Raw genomic sequence first — 19,838 nt, 5'->3', positions numbered from 1 at the left:
AATGTTCCTTTATATGAAATAAAAAGTATGTAAAATCCTTGGTAAAATTTTTCTCGAAATAACAATTGCACGACTACTTTCTACTTTCAATCAAAAACACGAATTAAATTTTTTTACTTCGTTCACGAAGAAAATCTCGACTCTCATCAGTTAATCTCTTGTCTGAGAACAACGGAAGCTGCATAAAGGGGGGAAAAAATGAGCGCTTCTAATTGCTGCCGTATCACGAGGCGAATAATAAAGCGCGGAGGGTAGAAAAAGGAAGGAAGAAAGGGACAATCAGTCGTGTGCAGTAAAGCGATGATCGACCGACCATGAAATACGTGGCCATTAACGGCCATAACCATTACTGATTCGACAGAATTGTGAGGTTAGCGTGGTCCGATCTCCCTTACGTGCTTTACTTACCTGTCAAGAAATTAGCATATTATCTGAGCGGTAGCTCCGCTGCCTCCGATTCTCTGGGAGAAACGCCGCGCACATTTCCTCCCCTCATTTCTCCTCCCTTTCTTTTCTCTCTCGCTTTCCGAAGTCTTGAGACGCTCGCATAATTACAGTCATTAAACCGGCAATAAACTCGGGGTAATTAAAACGTCGATAAGTTAAACCGCTTTCTATTCGCCGCGCTTTCCCATTCGGACACGAATTCGTCAGAATCCATTTATTGCCTTAATAACCCTTCAGTATTTTGCAAATGTAAAGCAATATTATTCGTAATGAAGGAGTGAATTCAAATTAATTTAAAGTTAATTTTTTCATGTTTTCATTAAAATTTTCTAGAAATTTCCATAAAAAATATAGAGAGATACTTTTTTTATCTTTAGTAATTTAAATCAAAAGCGATTTTTAATTTCCTTCTTAATTAATAGGTGTGAATAAAATAAACATAATTCATTTATTTTTATATATGTCGTGACAAATATTGTATCGTTCAAAGATATTTCGCTGTTTAAAAGAGCTTGAAAAACACCATTCCATCACGCGATCCGAAACGATCGATTTTACGGTCTGCGTCAATATCTCATCTTTTCCCATCAAACCAGTTTCGCGTTAATTTTTCAATCCATGAACCTATTGAACTTATCGTGATCTTTAACGATCACAGAAAAAAAGGCGAACAATTGGTGATCGGAGTCATGTGCTGGACGCTCGAAAAGTCTCGTTCGGCAACGAGATTATTGCGAACCAATAATTAAGGACATGGCGTTGCCGAGGTTTCCTCGAAATTTTGCCGTTAACCCGGTCGATGATAATTGGTGAAACGTAGAGATCAAAATGAGCTGTCGAAAAATTGACAAGATAAACACAAAACTGTAGATTATCGGCAAAAATGCAATTTTATAAACAGGAACATTTCATTACATCCACATTAACTCTCGTAAATTAATTAACTGCGGTTCGTTTACCATCTCTTATTCTTTCATTCAACACATTTCAATGTTCTTAATTTTCAATTATTACATATTTTATTGCTCACACACAAATATAAAAATAGATTAATTCTAATTTCTTTGAAAAAAGGAAGCTTCTCTTTCTCTCTCTCTCTCTCTCTCTCTCTCTCTCTCTCTCTCTCTCTCTCTCTCTCTCTCTTTCAATTCTTCTTTCATCAGAAATAATTTTTAATTATAATGTATCGATATAAAATTATGATTATACAATTTTGAGAGTTGAAAACTTTCAGAGTGAGTTAAAAATAGCACCACAATAAGTCAGTCCAATTCTTCATGTTTTGCAACGTCAAGCAATAAACCTAAAAATGTTTAACGTAAACGGATGTAATTGGATCTCGGAGAAACGAAACGAAATAAAGATCATGGTAGCCTTCTTACGGCATCGCAAACTTAATGGGGTTAACCTCGGCTAACCTAAAGTATAATTAAAAACAGAAAATGATCCGGGACGAATCGATATTATTGATTTGGGGATTTTACGTCATCGTCTTCGAGCTTGGTAGCATCTTGTACTTTAATTTGGCAGGAACAGTACCTTTTCATGGTATGCAAGTATTTCGTGACCACTGCTTCGCAAAATAAAGATTTGATGCTTTTACCTATCAAATAATTTAACATTTTAGATAAGAGAAACTTGAGGGAAACTTGAGACGGAACGTTTTAAACTCTGCAATATTCTTTAAAGTCCATTATTCCGAATTTTCATGAAATCAGGTAAAATATAGCAAAATGTTAAAATTTTATATAGAATTGATAAAAAAATTATAATTTATTGCGTTTATTGAAACAGAGAAAAATCAATTTTCCAATAAACCGGAATACAAGTTTTTCGCATTAACTTTTCACTTAACATATATCTACTTTGCTGACGTTACTTACATTGACATATTGTCATTCCGCTATTTTAAATTAAAGTACAAACAAACGATATTTTCAAGTATTGAATATCGAACACTTATGCAAAATAAATTGCGAAACGCGACGCGCATTTCATTTGCTAAACACGTAAATAGTAATAGGATACGTAAAATTTTAGCGTTGAAAAGGCAGATGCGCGCGTTTTGGTACAATTAACGCCACACGTAATGCGTATCATTGGCCGGTCCTCGTAAATACGAGTGCAAAAAACAATTATTAAGCAAAGATCGAAGAGAAGGGGGGCAGGAGAAGAATGGAGGAAGGCGAGAACGAGAGGATCCTTAGCACGCGGATCCCACGGTCGTTCCTGCTCCTTTAGTTTCGGCTGTGCTAACCGGCTGCATCCTCGGGCGGAAATGTTAATATCACGTGATCGTAAGAATAAAATTAATTTGGACCACATTTCGATAAAAATTAAAGCAAATCAATCTCTTAATGTTAATTTTAACGAGCTATGTGTATCTTTTTATTTTGCCTGAATTTTTTATATAAACCTTGCGCATATTATAGTAATAATAATATTATTAGTTATCAATTAGCTTAATGAGAAAGGTAGCTTTAATTATTTTGTTATTTATTAATAATATTACTAATATTTGAAGTTGCCTTTCTCGATAAATAAATAATTTTGTAATTATTTGCGTAATAAATTTTTAAGCAAAAGTTGTTTAAAAAAGTTGTCGACATTGATATTTATATCTTTTATTCTTAAAATTTCGTTAAATAATAACTATAATTTGTAATGCGGAATATACGACATTATGCATCGATTGAATGATTGAATTGATGACGAATTAAATGTATATTTGCATGCTACTTTGTGTCATTAAATGTTGAATTCGAAGTTTACCAGGGAGATCGCATGCAACATTATTAGATGAGAATCGCGTCGGCGCATTTAACGCTAAATGCGGGATACGAATGCAGGCCCGGGACGTCAACGACTATGCAATTGCATCGATCTCGCGGCTCCCGGCGCGTGTGATTGAACAATTTCAGTTTCTCACGATTACATAGTAGAGTCAGAACGGCCGGCATCGATTTCCGCGCATCGTGCACGGTTTACTGTCATGATGGCGCGTTTGAATAATGAAAACGGTCTTTCACTGCAGTCATCTGGCAGATGTGGTCGTACGCTGTTATAATAAGTGTGATAGAAACGATAATTAGAACCATTAATTTCTGTTAAGAGAATCAACGATCATAGAATTTCCAAAATAAATATTTCTTAATTATTTTATCAATATTATATTATAAGTCGGAATTTCGTAATCGGATAGGCTGGGAAAGGGCAGAAATTTCACGATTTGCAGCACATGTGTAGCAATTAAAAGCATTACAAAAAAAGGCAAACGATTCTCTAAATCCCTTTCATTAATTATGATCTATGAATTAACTGCCGCAACAAGTTCTTTAACGAATCGTGAACTATCATTCACGTTAAAGTTATTTGGAATTAAAGCATTATTATTATCACTATGATTAAATGTTTACGTCGTGTATTAAAATATATTAAATTTTTTGAAATATAAATTAACATTTGTATTGTGTCAATTATTTTTAAGGCGTACAATAAAAATGTAAGACGTGGAATACAAGAGTTGTCATAAGATCCGCTCGATCTGTGCGGTGAGATCAAAGATTTAACGAAATTGGACAACGAGTACTTGTCATATACTTGACGTCCCGCGTCTTGAAATACTCAGAATCGCTAATTTGTGCCTTCTTGGTTGAGACTGCCAGTTAGTGCTCGTGTGGTCAACCGGGTGTCTCTAAAATACCACGTAACAGAGCATGGAAATTTTTATTTGTGTAGATAGAGCGAAATGAAGACCCTTGGTTCAACGCACATAATGTAGTTATGACTTTTTGTTAAGAAAGAATCAATTGAAAAAATTTATCAAAAATTCTAGATATAAAAAAAAGACAGAAGACCTGTCAAAAACATTTTAAATAATTAATATTTGTATTTAACAATTTTCTCTAACCATTTTAGATGATAAGAAATAAAGTCTGTAATTGTAATATACCATAATACAATATTTTAAATCAAGAATTAAATGCTATCATCAAATGATAAATCAATAATCCTAGATGAATTAAAATGCCTTTTCAGTTATAAATTAAATCTCTGATAAAATCATCGTTGCACCAATCAGTTTTCTCAGAGATGTGCTATAAAACTATATCATTCTCGACGCTTCAAAGACAGAAAGAGCTTTTCGAGCTATTTTGACAAGTTTATATCCATCGAAAGCTAGAGGGGGCATCGTGAACAGAGCGAAAAGTTGCAAAGAACTGGAGTGGGAAGAGGGATACGCGACCGAGAAGTGGATTAGTGCCGCCACGAAATTGCATATTTATAAAATGCAAATTCTAATTGCGGTAATAGGAACGCGAAATTAACGATTGCATTTAAAACGCTTTATCAACGCGCGGCACATTTTAACTCACGTAACATACCGTACGATAGATTGTCTCGTGCTACCTACACCAACATCTACGTATGTATGTGTGACCGTAAATAGAAAATAATAACACGGACACCTCTTATATCGACAGGTATAAACCACAGAATCGTACACGCATACAAATAACGTTCTGCCATTATATCGACGTACACCGTTCGTTAAATAATCACACATTCCTTATTAGTGCAATTAACAATATAATTGAATACTCGTTTTATATACATTCCCTGTTCTCAACGATCGCTTGCCCCTTCCTCCTTTTATTCCGAAAGGGGCAATATTATCGATGTTATTTTTTTCCCAGAATATATTAATAATGCACACGCACCATTATCCTGGATTTAACGGCACGTATGTGTTCCGCTTCAATCTACGATTTTAATTAAGAATACGATGTTATCCACATCACATAAATTAGAAATCAGTTAAAACCTGTCCAAATATTCTTTAATATTTTTTAAAACTTACGTTTTTAACATTTACATTAGTATTCAATTAATAATATTGTATAAAGAAAGACAGAGAGAGAAGATACAAAAAAATCTATTGTAAATTACCAATATAGATTGTATAACAGGCTTTGATAACATCATTCAATTTCATCTGAACACTGATTCAAAAGTGTCAAACGTTATTTTTACGAAAAATAAAAAAAATTTCATTACACGTTTTGCCGAGCGAACAAACGGACGAGCACCCGTTCTATAGGCGGGACTTGCATTTCGTGATGCTTTCACGTCAGGTACGTAAACAGTCGGTGAATGTGCGTTATAAGGGTTAGACTTGGCAGTCAGACCCGCCTACCAGGCGGAGAGAACTTTCGCACACCGTACGACCAGCGTATTACGTGATCCGATACCGGAAGGAACTTTCGTTATTTTGTATGAAAACGCACCCTACACGCCGGCATCCTGCGTCTGGTCGTCATCTTTTTTTTTTTTTTTTTTTTTTTTTTTCGTTCCCCGTAGGGAGGAAGCCGGCTCGTGTCACTCGTCACGATGCGCATTTCCAGACACGATTAGGTTCAGCGAATATTTCAAGTACTGCGAGAGAAAGTCGACAAGTATTCCGTAAAAAAAAAAAAATAATTATTGTGTTAAGAATTTTTATCAAATTTAAAAATGTATGTTGTCGATTATTAACAATTTTATGAAGATAAAACTCAATTTTATCTTTTTAATAATTATAACCATCTTCTCCCTAAATAAAAAACCAACTATACTATTAATGTTATATATATAATATCGTTGGACAATGCTTGCATATGATGTAATTTCTTTAGAGTATGTAATAAATATTATATGATCATAATGATAAAATATTAATGGACAAATAATTAATATATATATATACATTTTTCAATGTTATTTAATAATAAACATGATAACAAATTGTAAAATATTGAAAGAATCAAAAGGATTAAACTTGTTACAACAATTACTATATTAACTAATATTAACAAAATATCTAACATTTAATACGATACACGTATAAAGAAAAACGTCAAATGCGTGTATCTCGACATTACAATAATTAAAACAACGTATTATAAAATGTACTTCACACATTGACTAATCGTATCATTTCAACAGGAATCGGCCGCGAGTTGATTACGCACGTGAAAACAATTAATTCTTACGCGCGTACACTTAATTTATGCCGGAAGTGGTTTTTGTATCGCCTAGAGGAACGAAATGTCTACCACTTTGTGTTCATTAACGATTTTCCGGTTTTTTTCCGGCTGCGTGCATTGCGTATCAAACAACGTGAAACCTAATTATATATGTGCGTCTGAATACAGACGTTGTGTGAGTAAACACATGAAGAGAAGTGTGTTCATCTCCCACGTGCGGCCACTCAAGGTAAAAAAAAAAAAAAAAATTTAACAGTAAATCGAAACCTATCGCCACCGTTTCTCCCGAGAGTTATCTGATTAGAAAATCGGATACACATATCTTCTCATTAAATATCTTGCAATCGAAATAATTGATACTTGATATATTTATAAAAATAATTTATATTTTTAAAATAAAAAAGAGTAAAAAAGTATTCTATGTTTTTTTTTTCAATTCTAATCCGGTAAAATCTACGTATATATTTTATAAACAATATTTTTTAAATAACGAGAAATTAAAAAAAAAAATGCAATAGTGTTGTGCAACAAACCTCATATATTTCTATCTACTATCATCATCTTCTTGGTTTGTTAATGTTCATTATATAGTCGGTATACATCAACTTAAACTGATCTTACAGAAACATCGATATCGTCAAACAGCCGCCGTTAAGAGACAAAGATAACATATCTGTTTATTAATCTGTCAATATAGGTCGCGACGTTTTACGCAAAACTGGAAGCGTGCAGGTGCAAGGAGCTAACACGTTGCAAACGTTCGTTAATTAACATTCCCCTCGTTAACGACCGATAAGTATCTCGACGATTAATAGGGTATATACTCCATTTTCTTTGACGCGTATAAGCGATGATAATTTAAGGAGAAGGCAAAGAAGCGCATGTAGTAAGAAAGGTGGAGGAGAAGCAAATGACAAATAAGATTACAATAGTTTCAAGGTGACAAATTGAAACGAATGATTGCAAGTGCAATGTATGTTATATGTGAACAATATTATTATGTCACATAAAATGTTCAAAAAACAACAACGCTTCGCGTTTAAATTTTGTTTTAAATTTTGCATTGTAATTTTTAAGCTCGAATTATAAAATTTTTTTCTAAGAGAAAGAGGAGATAATTTCGTCCAAGAATCTATGCTTGAAGTATGAATGAGAAATCAACATATCTAATTTTGTATTAAATAAGCTAGCATCTCAATGCATTATTTAAAATGTTGTTAATTTGCATAAATGATTATTATTCACTTTTTTAAGAACATTAATTAGAAGAGTTCTTTAATATTTATATTGTTAATACTTGTAATTAGTAAAACCATTTATCGCAAGAATCTTACGATTGGATGCTGATATTGGATATTTCAAAAGGTAAAAATAATCCAACGGCATTTCGTCTCTTAATTGATAAAAAAATAGCCCCCCTCAAACTTTCTTCCCAAGATATTCTCTAGAGACAAATCTTGCGTATCTTATTCTTACATCTCGTTACATCACATTCCTTATAGTCGCGCAGTGTTTACAAGGACAAGCGTTCGGTTAATTCGTCACAAATCGTTATCGTAAATATTTCTCTCCCTCCCTCTCTCTCTCTCTCTCTCTTTTTCTCTCTTTCTCAGAAACGTATTCGTATCATAGCGCAACTGGATCGCGGTAAGAGAACCGGCAATTTCTCGCGTTCTTGTATCACTCGCTCGCTTTCTTCAGCCCTAGCCCCGGGTAATCCAATTCACCATTATATCCGCTTCTTTTCCGCAAATGGGCGCGGCTACGCGCTGAGTAATTCGCTGCGCTTCCCTTTTTCTAGGCTTTCCCATCCCACGGGAATGCAACCTGCCTGCTACTGCCGCCGCCTCATGTCGTCTTTTCGCGTGGAATTGTCGCGTACTCGGGCAGAGCGAGGGACCATAGGGAACGGTTACAAAGCGTCCTATAAACGTGATTAATTCGCGAGCAACCGCGTCACGAAAGGCGCGCGTTGTCAGCTGATGAGGAACGCTCGCGAGTGGATCTCTTATGATTCTAAAATGATGGAACTTGGTATGTGTGTAAAGCAAGCAAATAATGTTGGTGTTTAAAATGCATTTTTTTTCAGAGAGGCTTGGCTGAATATTAATTTTTGTTTATCATTCTTATATAAATATTTTGCATCGTAATTAGTTAAATGTTTAATAAAATATTGGTTAAATATAAAGTCATATTTATTATTATATATGCATTATTATTTAATATGTTATCAAAGATTTTACATTAACTTTTAGATGATTTGTCAAACAGACATTGTAGATGCAAATATTTACAAAATTTGTTATTATGTAATATAAATGTATTTTTGTAAATCTTTGTTACGTCAATAAATCTTTCTCCATTCATTGTAAAATTTTCAATAGTATAGTCACTTGGTAGTATCTACATCTGTCACATGAAAAATTGGAAGACATTCGCAATATCAAAAATTTATTATGCCATTTGATATAACATTAAATAAGTGAGAAAATTGCATCTTTAATAAAAAAATAAAAAATATCATCTCCCCGGCGGGGAATCGAACCCCGGTCTCCCGCGTGACAGGCGGGGATACTGACCACTATACTACCGAGGATTTCACGATGAACGAAGGAAGATTTGTGGAATACACTTATAACAAATATATAGTCGTGCATATAAATAAATATGTTTATACACACGCACACAAAAATACATTTATACATATATTACACAATAATTCATTTTATAAATTTGTGGTATAATTATAAATCTGCACGGTTTTTTATTAATTTAACTTTTTGATAAGAAATAATACAAGTTATGTATATATATATATATTATATCAAAGTCGCGCACTTTTATTTCAATTATGAATTTTTTGACAAATTTGAAGTCGATATTTTATTAGTGACAATTGTGTGTAATTGAACGCATCAATTATCTTCAGAATTTATTATTAAATTAAAACAAGTCTACGCGCCAAAAAAAAGCAATTGTATAAAATATACAAATCTATATCTAGGAATGTAAAACATAAATACATATTTACATCCAAATAATATCTTGACATTACAGAGATAAATGCTAAGTGAAAAGTTGAAGAACCGCAATGCTACTTTTGTGGGTGTAGGTGCCGATGCGATTTCCGCCAGAGACGTGCAACTCGCGTGGTGTAAATTTCTCGCACGTCGACGTGACAGACACGCGTCGAGACAAGGAGCGCGAACCGTGTATTAATATGCGCCGGCTCGGAAATAAATCCTTTTTACCCAGAACGAGGCACGATTTCCATATCTCTGCTCGTTACCGCGCGAAAAATATCTGCCGTTTCGGAGTAATAAAAAGAAGACTACCTGCGCGAAAAGAGAAAGGAAGAAAAAAAGAAGAGAGGGATAGAAAGCGAAGAAAAATAAAAAGAATAAGATAAAAAAAATTCCAAAGGAGAGAGACAGAGAGAGACAGAGAAAGAGAGAGAGAGAGAGAGAGAGAGAGAGAGAGAGAGAGAGAGAGAGAGAGAGAGAGTGATTAATCTCGGTATAACGAAAATTATGAAAATTTCGGCGTCGCAAACGCGCCAAGATGGACGAGGACGAAGTCGACGGCGAAGTAAATGCGGCGAGGAGGCGAAGGCCATTAGAATCTTTCGCAATTACCGAGCTGGATTAAATTAGTACCCCGAGGTTTCGCGTGCTCGCTAATGGCCTTAACTGTTTGTAAATGTAATCGTGGATCCTTACGTATGCAAGTGCATACGCGCGTACATGTACTATGTACATACGTATGTAGATTTGTGTGCGACTGTGTGTATATGTAGATTTATACCGTGTGTATGCGAATGGGTGTAGATATAATACACTATACTCTGTAGGACTCATCCGTCCGTCGTACTGGCTATCGCGGTGATTCGTGTGCGTGAACAGTAGTTTAAAGTAATGTATGTAAACAGGCCGAATATCGTTGGCTTTTTTTCGCTTTTCTTTTTCTCTCGTTTATTATACTCTTTCTTTCATTGACGTCAGAATAATGTTCTATTATCTTCGACGATGTTTTTTGAAAATATAGATATATTACTGGTATACATATATATATATATACATTATTCTTTTTTAAATAATTTAATATCCTTAACCGACATTTTTATTACAAGTTAATTTTTAAATTTAACTTCTATTAAGTTTTTCCTTAATAAAATTAAGTAAAAGTTGATTAAACGTAAATAAAAAAGTAATAGCTTTGTTTTTATTTTTCTCGTACACTTTGATATAAAATAATCTGTTATCGTGCAGGATAAAAAACATGCAAAAATAGACAGATTTCTATTCGATTTGATAAGGATTTTCTGCAACTTATCAACTAAATTACCTGATTTATTATTGGTGAATTTTAGCCTCGCCGAACATTTACGATTCACAGAGAAAAATTATGTGAGATGATTTACCTGAAACCCAAAAGAAAAGAACAAGATTATTTTATCATAAGGGTGAATAATATATCAATCTTTTTATACAATTCATTAAAAAACGGCCTTGTGTTTAACTTCTCGACATAAAATGCGCGAGCAGAAAAAATTTGTTATTTATTATTTATTATTTATTATGAGCAAATAAGTTTTTTTTTGTGTATATATCTTAATTAATATCAATGATTAAAATTTTCTCGTAAAATCAAAATTATGGTGTGCTAATGATAATCTTATCATGAAACGTATCGATAAAATAATACAGATGTGTTTAATGTCACGGAACCTCGTGATCGAAAATTCTGCACTGTAATGCATCGATCTTATCCTTATTCATTTAACTTGAGCACGTCCCCGCAATGAAACACGATTGATGAAAGACGCCGCCGGCTAGTTGCTGATCGCGCATGTTGTCGCGAGTGACTGCTGATACCAGAAAGACTGTATAAGTCCGTTAATAAGTCATTTAATCGGCCGAAGGCATCGCGCGTGGCGTCATTCGAATGCGTTTTCTGAAGTAAATAATACATCATCTCTCAGCGACGTCCAAAGTTTTATCGATCGCTAACATGACGAAATACATTTTCAGTAAGGAAACAAGAACATTTATCTTTACTTCTCATATAGATTTGAATACCTTTTACAATAAAATTTTAATTAGTGATGTGTGACACACAAATATTAGCCGTCAATTCATGTGTACGTGTGTATATTAATGTGAAAATTTACAGAAAATCAAACTGTTGCTAAAAAATCAAATATAAATGTGTGGCTCTCCAAATTTAACATATCGAGTAATTTTTTTATTTGTTTAATAAATTAAATATTTATATCTAAAACTACATTGAAATAATCTCACTTTGTAATATTTAAAAGCACGTTGTAGTTTAAAGCAATATTATATGCAAACGATATGTAACGTGTTTTAGTTGTTTAAGAAAATCAAGAGAGAGATATTATTTTACTTAATTTGCAAATTTTTGCGTGTTAATATGCAATTAAAGAACGATTCGAATATTCAGCTTCTCGGCCTCCGTGTCACAGCGCACGAAATTTATGCATTTAATTAACTAACTCAATCCTTACGTTGCCGATAACGTTAAACGTCACGGGGAGAGGGTTGACGGAGGATAAGAAATAAGTTAGTGACTTATCGCGACAGCTGATATCATAGCTTTAAAAATCGTATAATAAATTCTTCAATAGCTATCGCACTATAATTAACAAAATTAATTGCTAATCTCCCTTAAGAGAATGTGCACATAGATATTTCTTAGATTTTTAAATATTTATTTTTTCACAAAAAAAAAAAAAAAAAAAAAAAAAAAATTTTAATCTGAGAAAATTATATAAATTATTTTGCTATTTATATAAATTAATAAAAATTACTTTTATCGTTTATTCTAATTGTTTTTAAAAATCAATATTGGAGAAAAAAATATTTTTTAAGATTTTATATTCTTATAATAAATTAATTAAGTAAATATTTTCTCTCTAATCTATAAAATCACAATTAAAGTTTTATTAACTTATTATTATTAATTAAACTTTTATAACTCTTTCGCTCGACATGTGTTGGTTTATTTTAAAGGTTGGTCATTTCCGTTTATAACATGAGACAAGACAGAAAGGGATGATGATCGAGGAGGTAAAAAAGAGGGAAAGATAGAAAGAAAAAGAGAGAGAGAGAGAGAGAGAGAGTAATGAACCTATACTGATACCGAAGAGACTTATGTGCTCGAGCTTCACCATCGTAACCCACATCTTGACCGGAAATTAGCCGGGAAAAAATGAAGCCGCGGCCGCGCGCGGCTATCGACGAAAACCACTGTGGAAGGTATGTGCAATTTTTTCGTGAACGCGATTTATCATTGTTCAGACGTTTATGTAACGAGTTTGGGAAGGCCAAAGTCCGAGCAAATATAAATTTAAAGACTGTCTTAATGTATAACCTATTTTTTTTTTTTTTATACACAAACACTTAACTTGATTAATTTGTTACATAAATTTTGATTGCCTATGTAATTCTATATATCTCTCTCTCAATTTTTTATTATTAAAAAATTTAACATAATTCTAAATATTGAAGAGAATAAGAATAAAATAATTTTAAATTTGTAAATGCAAAGATACACAACTATTTACGGCTGTACATGTGTACATAGTCTTGTTATTGTAAGTACCAAAAATCTTTCTCTCTCTCTCTCTCTCTCTCTCTCTCTCTCTCTTTATGCTTCTTTCCTTCTCGTGCAGTTTACCTAGATCAAGCTACATTCTATTCATGCGCATTTATGATTTTGCCGTAGAAGTTGGCATAGGATGCGACTGTGGCATGGTAAAATATGGAAATACGTCAGCCCTTTAGGGCATATCTGAGATAAGCGCGTTTCTACGGTGGATATTAAGTAACATTAGGCCATTACTTTCGAGTCTGGCGGAACTTCGCAGGGGAGTCTGACTTTAACTCGGCACGCCTCTGCAAATTGTTCGACCATTAGCGTTACATCGTGCAAAGATGAATACGCGCATACAAATATATATCGCGCGCGATGTCAATGGCCGATTCGACGAGCAATCCCTTTTTTTCGAGCGAATCAAATCACCCATCGATGGAATACGTTAAAGTACTCGATGTGAGAATGAAAAGACCAACTTACGCCGACAACGATTAGAATCAACGCCGCGAGGTGTGAAAGAGCACTCATCGTGATTCCGCCAAGAAAACAACTCTATGATTTATATACACAAAGTAGCTTTCTTATACTAGTTTCATCTAGCGTAAATTAAGATTTGTTGAAACTCCTACGATTTCCTTCCTACTCTCCTGTAATGTATATTGACAAAGATATTGCGATGCTTTGTTTGATGATAAAATTCCATTAACTTTAAAGAACCAAAATTCTTCTTGAAATTTATGTTAAAAATAAAATATGTAATTTTGTAATTAATCCATATTTTCAATTATAAAATTCAAATACCTACGTTTGCTATAACAGATTGACACAATATTATAAAGTATTAATTATGAAGCTGTACACGTCATACGACTTTTACATGATTATGATACATATGGATTGTGTGTAACATGTTTCTGAAATACGTTAGAAATAGATCACGCAAATCGCATAGAAAAATATCACGCGTAAATATGACCGCAAAAGGGAAGATTCTTATCTTGCCTTAAAAAAAAAAAAAAAAAAAAAAAAGTAATTTTCGCATGACGTATCGCTCATTCATGGCGTCCGACGGTTTGCGAGTATAAATAAAAGAATAGCGAACACTCGTTCAACACATATCCCAATATACATATATGCCTGCCGGCTCTAATACCGTCAAACAAAACACATATATGTACAGATATATGCCGATACTGCTTCGCACACATAACGGGCTATGAAAAGGCGTATGGCAGGTGGTCGTATAATAGTTTGCATATTCATTGGTTTTCTGGCTTATCGAGACCATATCATCAACGGCGTATTTAATTGACTTCAGATTCTCTCATTAGCGCCAATGGATTAATTCTGAAACTTCATTGCAACGCGATGAGACAAAATGCAGCAAAACACACGCACGAGGAAAAAATTAGTTGAATTCGAAATTTAAAAGAAGTTATTTACATTAAAAACAAATAAAAAAAGACAACAACATTTTTAATCCAGAAACTTTTACTTTCAAAGTTGTCCAGTAGTCTACAAGGAAAATTCCACCGTTCCATTAAGAAGCACGAGTAGATACTAACACTGCGTCCGTTATATAATTTACGGTATTACGTTTTACGGTGGTTATACTTCGTAATTGCGGAACATTGCACACAAAGGCGGCGCGTCCGTAAAGTTCAATGAGTCGTGATATTTATCGCGCGCACAGTTTTACAAATTCTCAGGGCGATTCTTCGCCGGCGGCGACGCTTACTTTCTACGGTACAACAACAATCACCACGATGATGATTCTATATATCCTCCCTTCTCGGTAATTGACGTGCGGCACGTGTAAAGCTTCTATAGGTTATCCGCGTGATACATCGCTATTTTACTTCAAAGCGCGCTTCGATACTCGAGCGATCGTAGAAAATTCCGCGGAACTTTCAGAAGCGAGTTCGTGCTTCGTCGTGCACGACGAACACGACGGCAAAAGAGCGACAGAAAATTTCGACGTCCTACGCGTCTCTAGACTTCATAATCGAGGATGTAATTTCGAGCAGTTATATCCAGGACAATTTACCGGGCACTTGCCGCAGCGCGCGTCTAGCCGGTTGAAAGGGGTAAATAATACCGGATGAATGCCTCCGAGTTATTAGCGAGGACGCGCGGCAAACTTTCCAGACTATTTTTTTTTTTTTTTTTCAGAAGGTAGAAGATATGTGACACGAACTGTTGGAAAAATTCCGTCGTTCTCTGGAATACATTTTCATGGCACGGTAAGCAAAATTTATTGCAGTACTTTCTAATATGAATAAAATAAGATATTCCATGTTCGTGTTACGTATGTGGCGGGCAATTTTATTGTATTTTGTTCCTTAAAATTTTTCTATTCGATTTGCACACACACACCCACCCACACATGCATACAAATGGAGAAATCTTTTGTTATTAATATTTCAATTTAGTGCTTTCAATTTATGCAGAAATTAGAATAATTTTTCTCCTTTTATTCATTGTATTCAAAATTATTAAATCTTTGAAACAATTGTTTATAAGTTAAATATATTTTTATATACAGCATATCGAGAGAGAAAGAGAGAGAGAGAGAGAAAATGTAGTTTCTTTATTTACTATATAATAATATAAATGTATGTGGTTATAATAATAATATTTAATAATTAATATAAATAATAAGTTTTTCATTTCTTTGATTTATAATTAATAAAATATTATAATTAAAAAAAGCATCGATTTTACACTTAACTATAAAAAAGGAAAATTAATAACACAATTACAAACAGGATGTTTTGCAAGTACACTCTCAGGAAGATCTTTAAAATAAGATTACTGAATTACTTTTGCTATACGTATACCACAACGCGATTATCATGTTACAACCGCGCGTCCACAGATCATTCTTAAAAGTGATCGATTTTTCTGGCAACCACTCGATCGCAAGGAGCTAACTTGAGAGCAGAAACCAATCGCCGATATATATAATCTCGGTAAGATTTTCTTTCTTCTCGTTCTTAGCCGCTATGATTCATTGTTGTAAAATACTACATCGAGAATAACATGATTTCATCTCTATCCGTTATCAACCAAGTACACATAATGTCTTAATGCAACATATACATGTATATAATATGAACCGTTACCTTATGGTTTACATTTAATATTTTAATATGATATATTTTTGAAGTGAAAGTGTTACTGTTCTAGCAATTATTGTGTTTCTTGTAAATTATTTAACGATGTTATGTTATTTCGACCGTTATACATTCACGCACTATACAAATGATCGTTTAAAATGTGCGTTAAAAGTTCGTGTGAATATTAAAATGGACGAGCGTAGAACTTTTGCTAATGAAACGGGCATTTATTATTTATATCGCGTCCCGGCAATCAACAACGTACTACGCAGCAAGTTACGTTCGTGTCGAGAATGTGCCATAACTTGGTGGCCCATGATGATTATAATCTAAGCTTTGTTACCTGTAATCACTGCCACACAATGTATCTTTGAATTATGTTTATTCTCAGATCTTAATCGGAGAGGAGTCAAAAATGTGGCTCCTAGATTAAGTTTGCATAGTATATACAACGCTATTATATTACGTTATATATCGTGATAAATCCTTATCGATAACGGCACAAAAAAGTTATCAATAAAAATTTGCATATTTCCTTGTTTCTCATTTAATTCCTTATTTCTGCATTAAAATATATTGCTTACATTTTCCCTTTGATAACAAAATTTTTAAGAAAAAATAGTTCAGTGTCATATTAATGTTTTCCAAATTTTTCAAATAAAACATTTTCCATCGAAAAAAGTTGACGTAATATAAACAAATATATATATGTGTGTGTGTGTGTGTGTGTGTTTTATTAAGAACGAATTACTTGATTAATTTTATAGTAGACTTCAATTTATAAAAAATTGAAAAATACGGGTACTAACTCTTACATTATTTATTGCCATGTCGCAAATATAAACTTTGCAAATTTTATAATATTTATTATCTTAAATCAGCACAGTATTATACATATATATGTTGTAGGCAAATGGTTATTTTAGGAAAATAACTTTTAACTAGGCAAATGCTATCTGGCTGACCACATGGCTTTCGCCCGTTTATTTTTATGTTTCAATGCTATTTTCTTAGTCAAATGCTATTTGACTGAAGCGCTGTTAGGCAAATGGCTCAACGAAGCGTGCATTGATGCATTCAGTATTTGTTTTGTAAGATTATGAATGAAAAATTATAAATGTAGTGTAAGTTCGGACATAGGTTGAATTAAGATTTTGACATTGAAACTTTCACACAGTACTGTCAGCCTCTAGCATGTACATACTAGACGGGGCTTTGCTCCGTCTCCATAAAAAAATATAACAAGACTTGAGAGCATAGAAACTACCAAGGTTGAGCCATTTGCCTAACAGCGGTTTAGTCAAATGCTATTTGCCTAGGAAAATAACATTTAAATACAAATAAACGAATGAAAGCCATTTGACCAGCCAGATAACATTTGCCTAGTCAAAAACTATTTTCCTAAAATAACCATTTGCCTATGACATATACATATATATATATATATATATATATATATATATATATATATATATATATATATATATATTTGTAGACCATGGACTGATGAATAAATCGATTTGTCAATCGTCCCTGAAGCGTATGTGCGTAATATCTACAAGTTAATTATGGTAGCAAAAGAGGCACATCGAGCGGTCCACGAGTGGGTGATCTTACAATTAGATCAAAGCGTATATTTAAAGTGTACTTAAAAAATGACGCAGTTAATCTCAATTATATACTAATGCTAACAATTCAATTAAATTTACAAAGACATTTGTCTTAACTGTATATTAAAAAAATGACAAAATAATCTTAATCGCACATTTGTCAATCAAGTAAAATAACACTTGAGAAAAATTAATATGCGAATCAAAATTACCTCGTTTCTACATCATAATCTGTCAAAACGACACGTTTTACAAGTGATGTGCGCCTACCAAGCTTTATTAGATAATTATGTCGATGATTTTGCTCGCATGTGCGATATAACCGTATCTCGTTAATTAGTAGATCGCTCGTTAGCTCGCTTCTTCGACGCACATTGTTACTCGATTATCGCAGCATTAGGATTGAACATTTTAACATTTCGTGACGTAATAAACGTATAATTTGTTCACTGAAACTCCTCGCTCGAGCGTCACTGTTTCGTTCAAATGTGTCCTTCGTATATAACGTATGCATTTCTAATGAGCAATTCTTAAAAAAAAAAAATACAAATTTTTATTTAATTTTATTCATACTTAATTTCATTCCACGAATTTTTCTATCGTCGTGTATTTTCGCCGAAAAATATTTAACGACATTACAACAGCGACGCCCATATAAATATACGGGAGCGCAGTGCTGCTTTTTTTTACTCGATATGTTTAATTAGCATAATTTCATGCCCGCCAGTACTGGCAGGTGGGACACAAGCGAACGGCCTCGCTTCCGGCAGGCATTCGAGGAGAGTCACTGCCACTTCAATGCGATTTATTTAACTCAATTACGTAAAAAAATGAAACCCTAACGGCCAACGCACAAAATTGCGGAATAAGTTGGTAAAATGTAAAAAACAAAATGAATGTTTACCAAGTTTTCTCCATCCGAGAAAAATACAAGCCAAACATGTTGAAGGACTGTTTATCACAAAATAAGATTTATTAATCTTAATTATTAAATTAAATATTAAAAAATGCAGTAAATAATCTAATAAAAATATTCCCACGTATGCGTGTGCAAAAATGGCATTTCAAACTTTCTCTCCTCCTATTTTCATATTGCAAATTACAAAATTTTCACATATAGATTTTGAATCTTGATGTTCAACGGTTCGGATTAATGTTATTGTGTGCCTTCGCGCGCCGCATCAAAAACAGTGTATACCGTACGGGATTTTTTTCTCTCTCTGGGACATGCCGCTCACTAACATGCAAATCCCGGCGCAATCATTCTTACAAATTCGAGTTAGGTCGGGTCAGCTTGAGCCAAACTCGGCTCGCAGACGTGTAATCTGCCGAGCTAGCCACTAGGCGGGGTAATGATACGCTCGCGATCTCAGCGTGGGGGGGTATCAAGATAGTGGTGGCCACTAGAATATCGCTATAGAGAGGTGGTACGATCGAACGCGGTGAGTACTTGGTGAGACAAGTCGGAGCTCTTCAAGACGGGGCGATCTATATTTATGGGTACCTGACGCGAGAACGCTTCATCTAGATGTGTAAGTCACCCCGCGCGAGCGGACCGATCCACCGTATTGTATTCCACTATCATTTGCGAGCAAAACGGAATACCCGTAAATATGTCATTGAATAATACGATTCGCCGAGATCGAATCGACATTCGAGAAATACATCAGCAAATTTTATCATTTTATATACTTGCAAAAAAAATTTATATTATCTTTTAATAAATAAAAAAAAAAAAAATATTTTATATCGTCAATAATTTTGTTATTAAAAATAAGATTGATGAATTTTTAATATACTCTTTGCATTAAAATAATCTAGTTATTTAAGTAAAAGTTCAAACAAAGTATCAGTACGCTATTCTCGAACAGTCATCACGGACTTTAATAAATCTACTGACTTCAAATGCTCGCGCTTCTCCTCCTTTTCGTATTTTGCGAAAGCATGAATACTTCCGCAGCCTCTTGCGAGACGTATCTAATTAAACGTCAGACGAACTTTATCTGCAACTGCGCGAA

The 19,838-nt window shown here is 33.7% G+C and overlaps 1 protein-coding gene and 1 non-coding gene across 6 annotated transcripts in view; both read right to left on the bottom strand.

The window, feature by feature from the left end:
* Ss (aryl hydrocarbon receptor spineless) overlaps positions 1-19,838 on the bottom strand; it is a 200,380-nt gene that overhangs the window by 134,081 nt on the left and 46,461 nt on the right. For 2 of the 5 annotated variants that reach the window (XM_072906722.1, XM_072906723.1), the window contains one exon: positions 10,818-10,893. The exons of 2 other annotated variants lie outside the window; for them this stretch is intronic. The gene's annotated coding sequence lies outside the window, so the exon portion shown is untranslated. Of the gene's footprint in view, positions 1-10,817; positions 10,984-19,838 lie in introns of those variants that run through there. One more of the 5 variants, XM_072906724.1, reaches the window with a different exon arrangement.
* Positions 8,998-9,069, bottom strand: Trnad-guc (transfer RNA aspartic acid (anticodon GUC)). Its single transcript has one exon. It is a non-coding gene; the product is annotated as a tRNA-Asp (tRNA).

Source organism: Anoplolepis gracilipes, chromosome 14 (assembly GCF_047496725.1).
Source record: "Anoplolepis gracilipes chromosome 14, ASM4749672v1, whole genome shotgun sequence".
Taxonomy (NCBI): Eukaryota; Metazoa; Arthropoda; class Insecta; order Hymenoptera; family Formicidae; genus Anoplolepis; species Anoplolepis gracilipes.
This window is presented reverse-complemented; position numbering and strand designations above follow the sequence as displayed.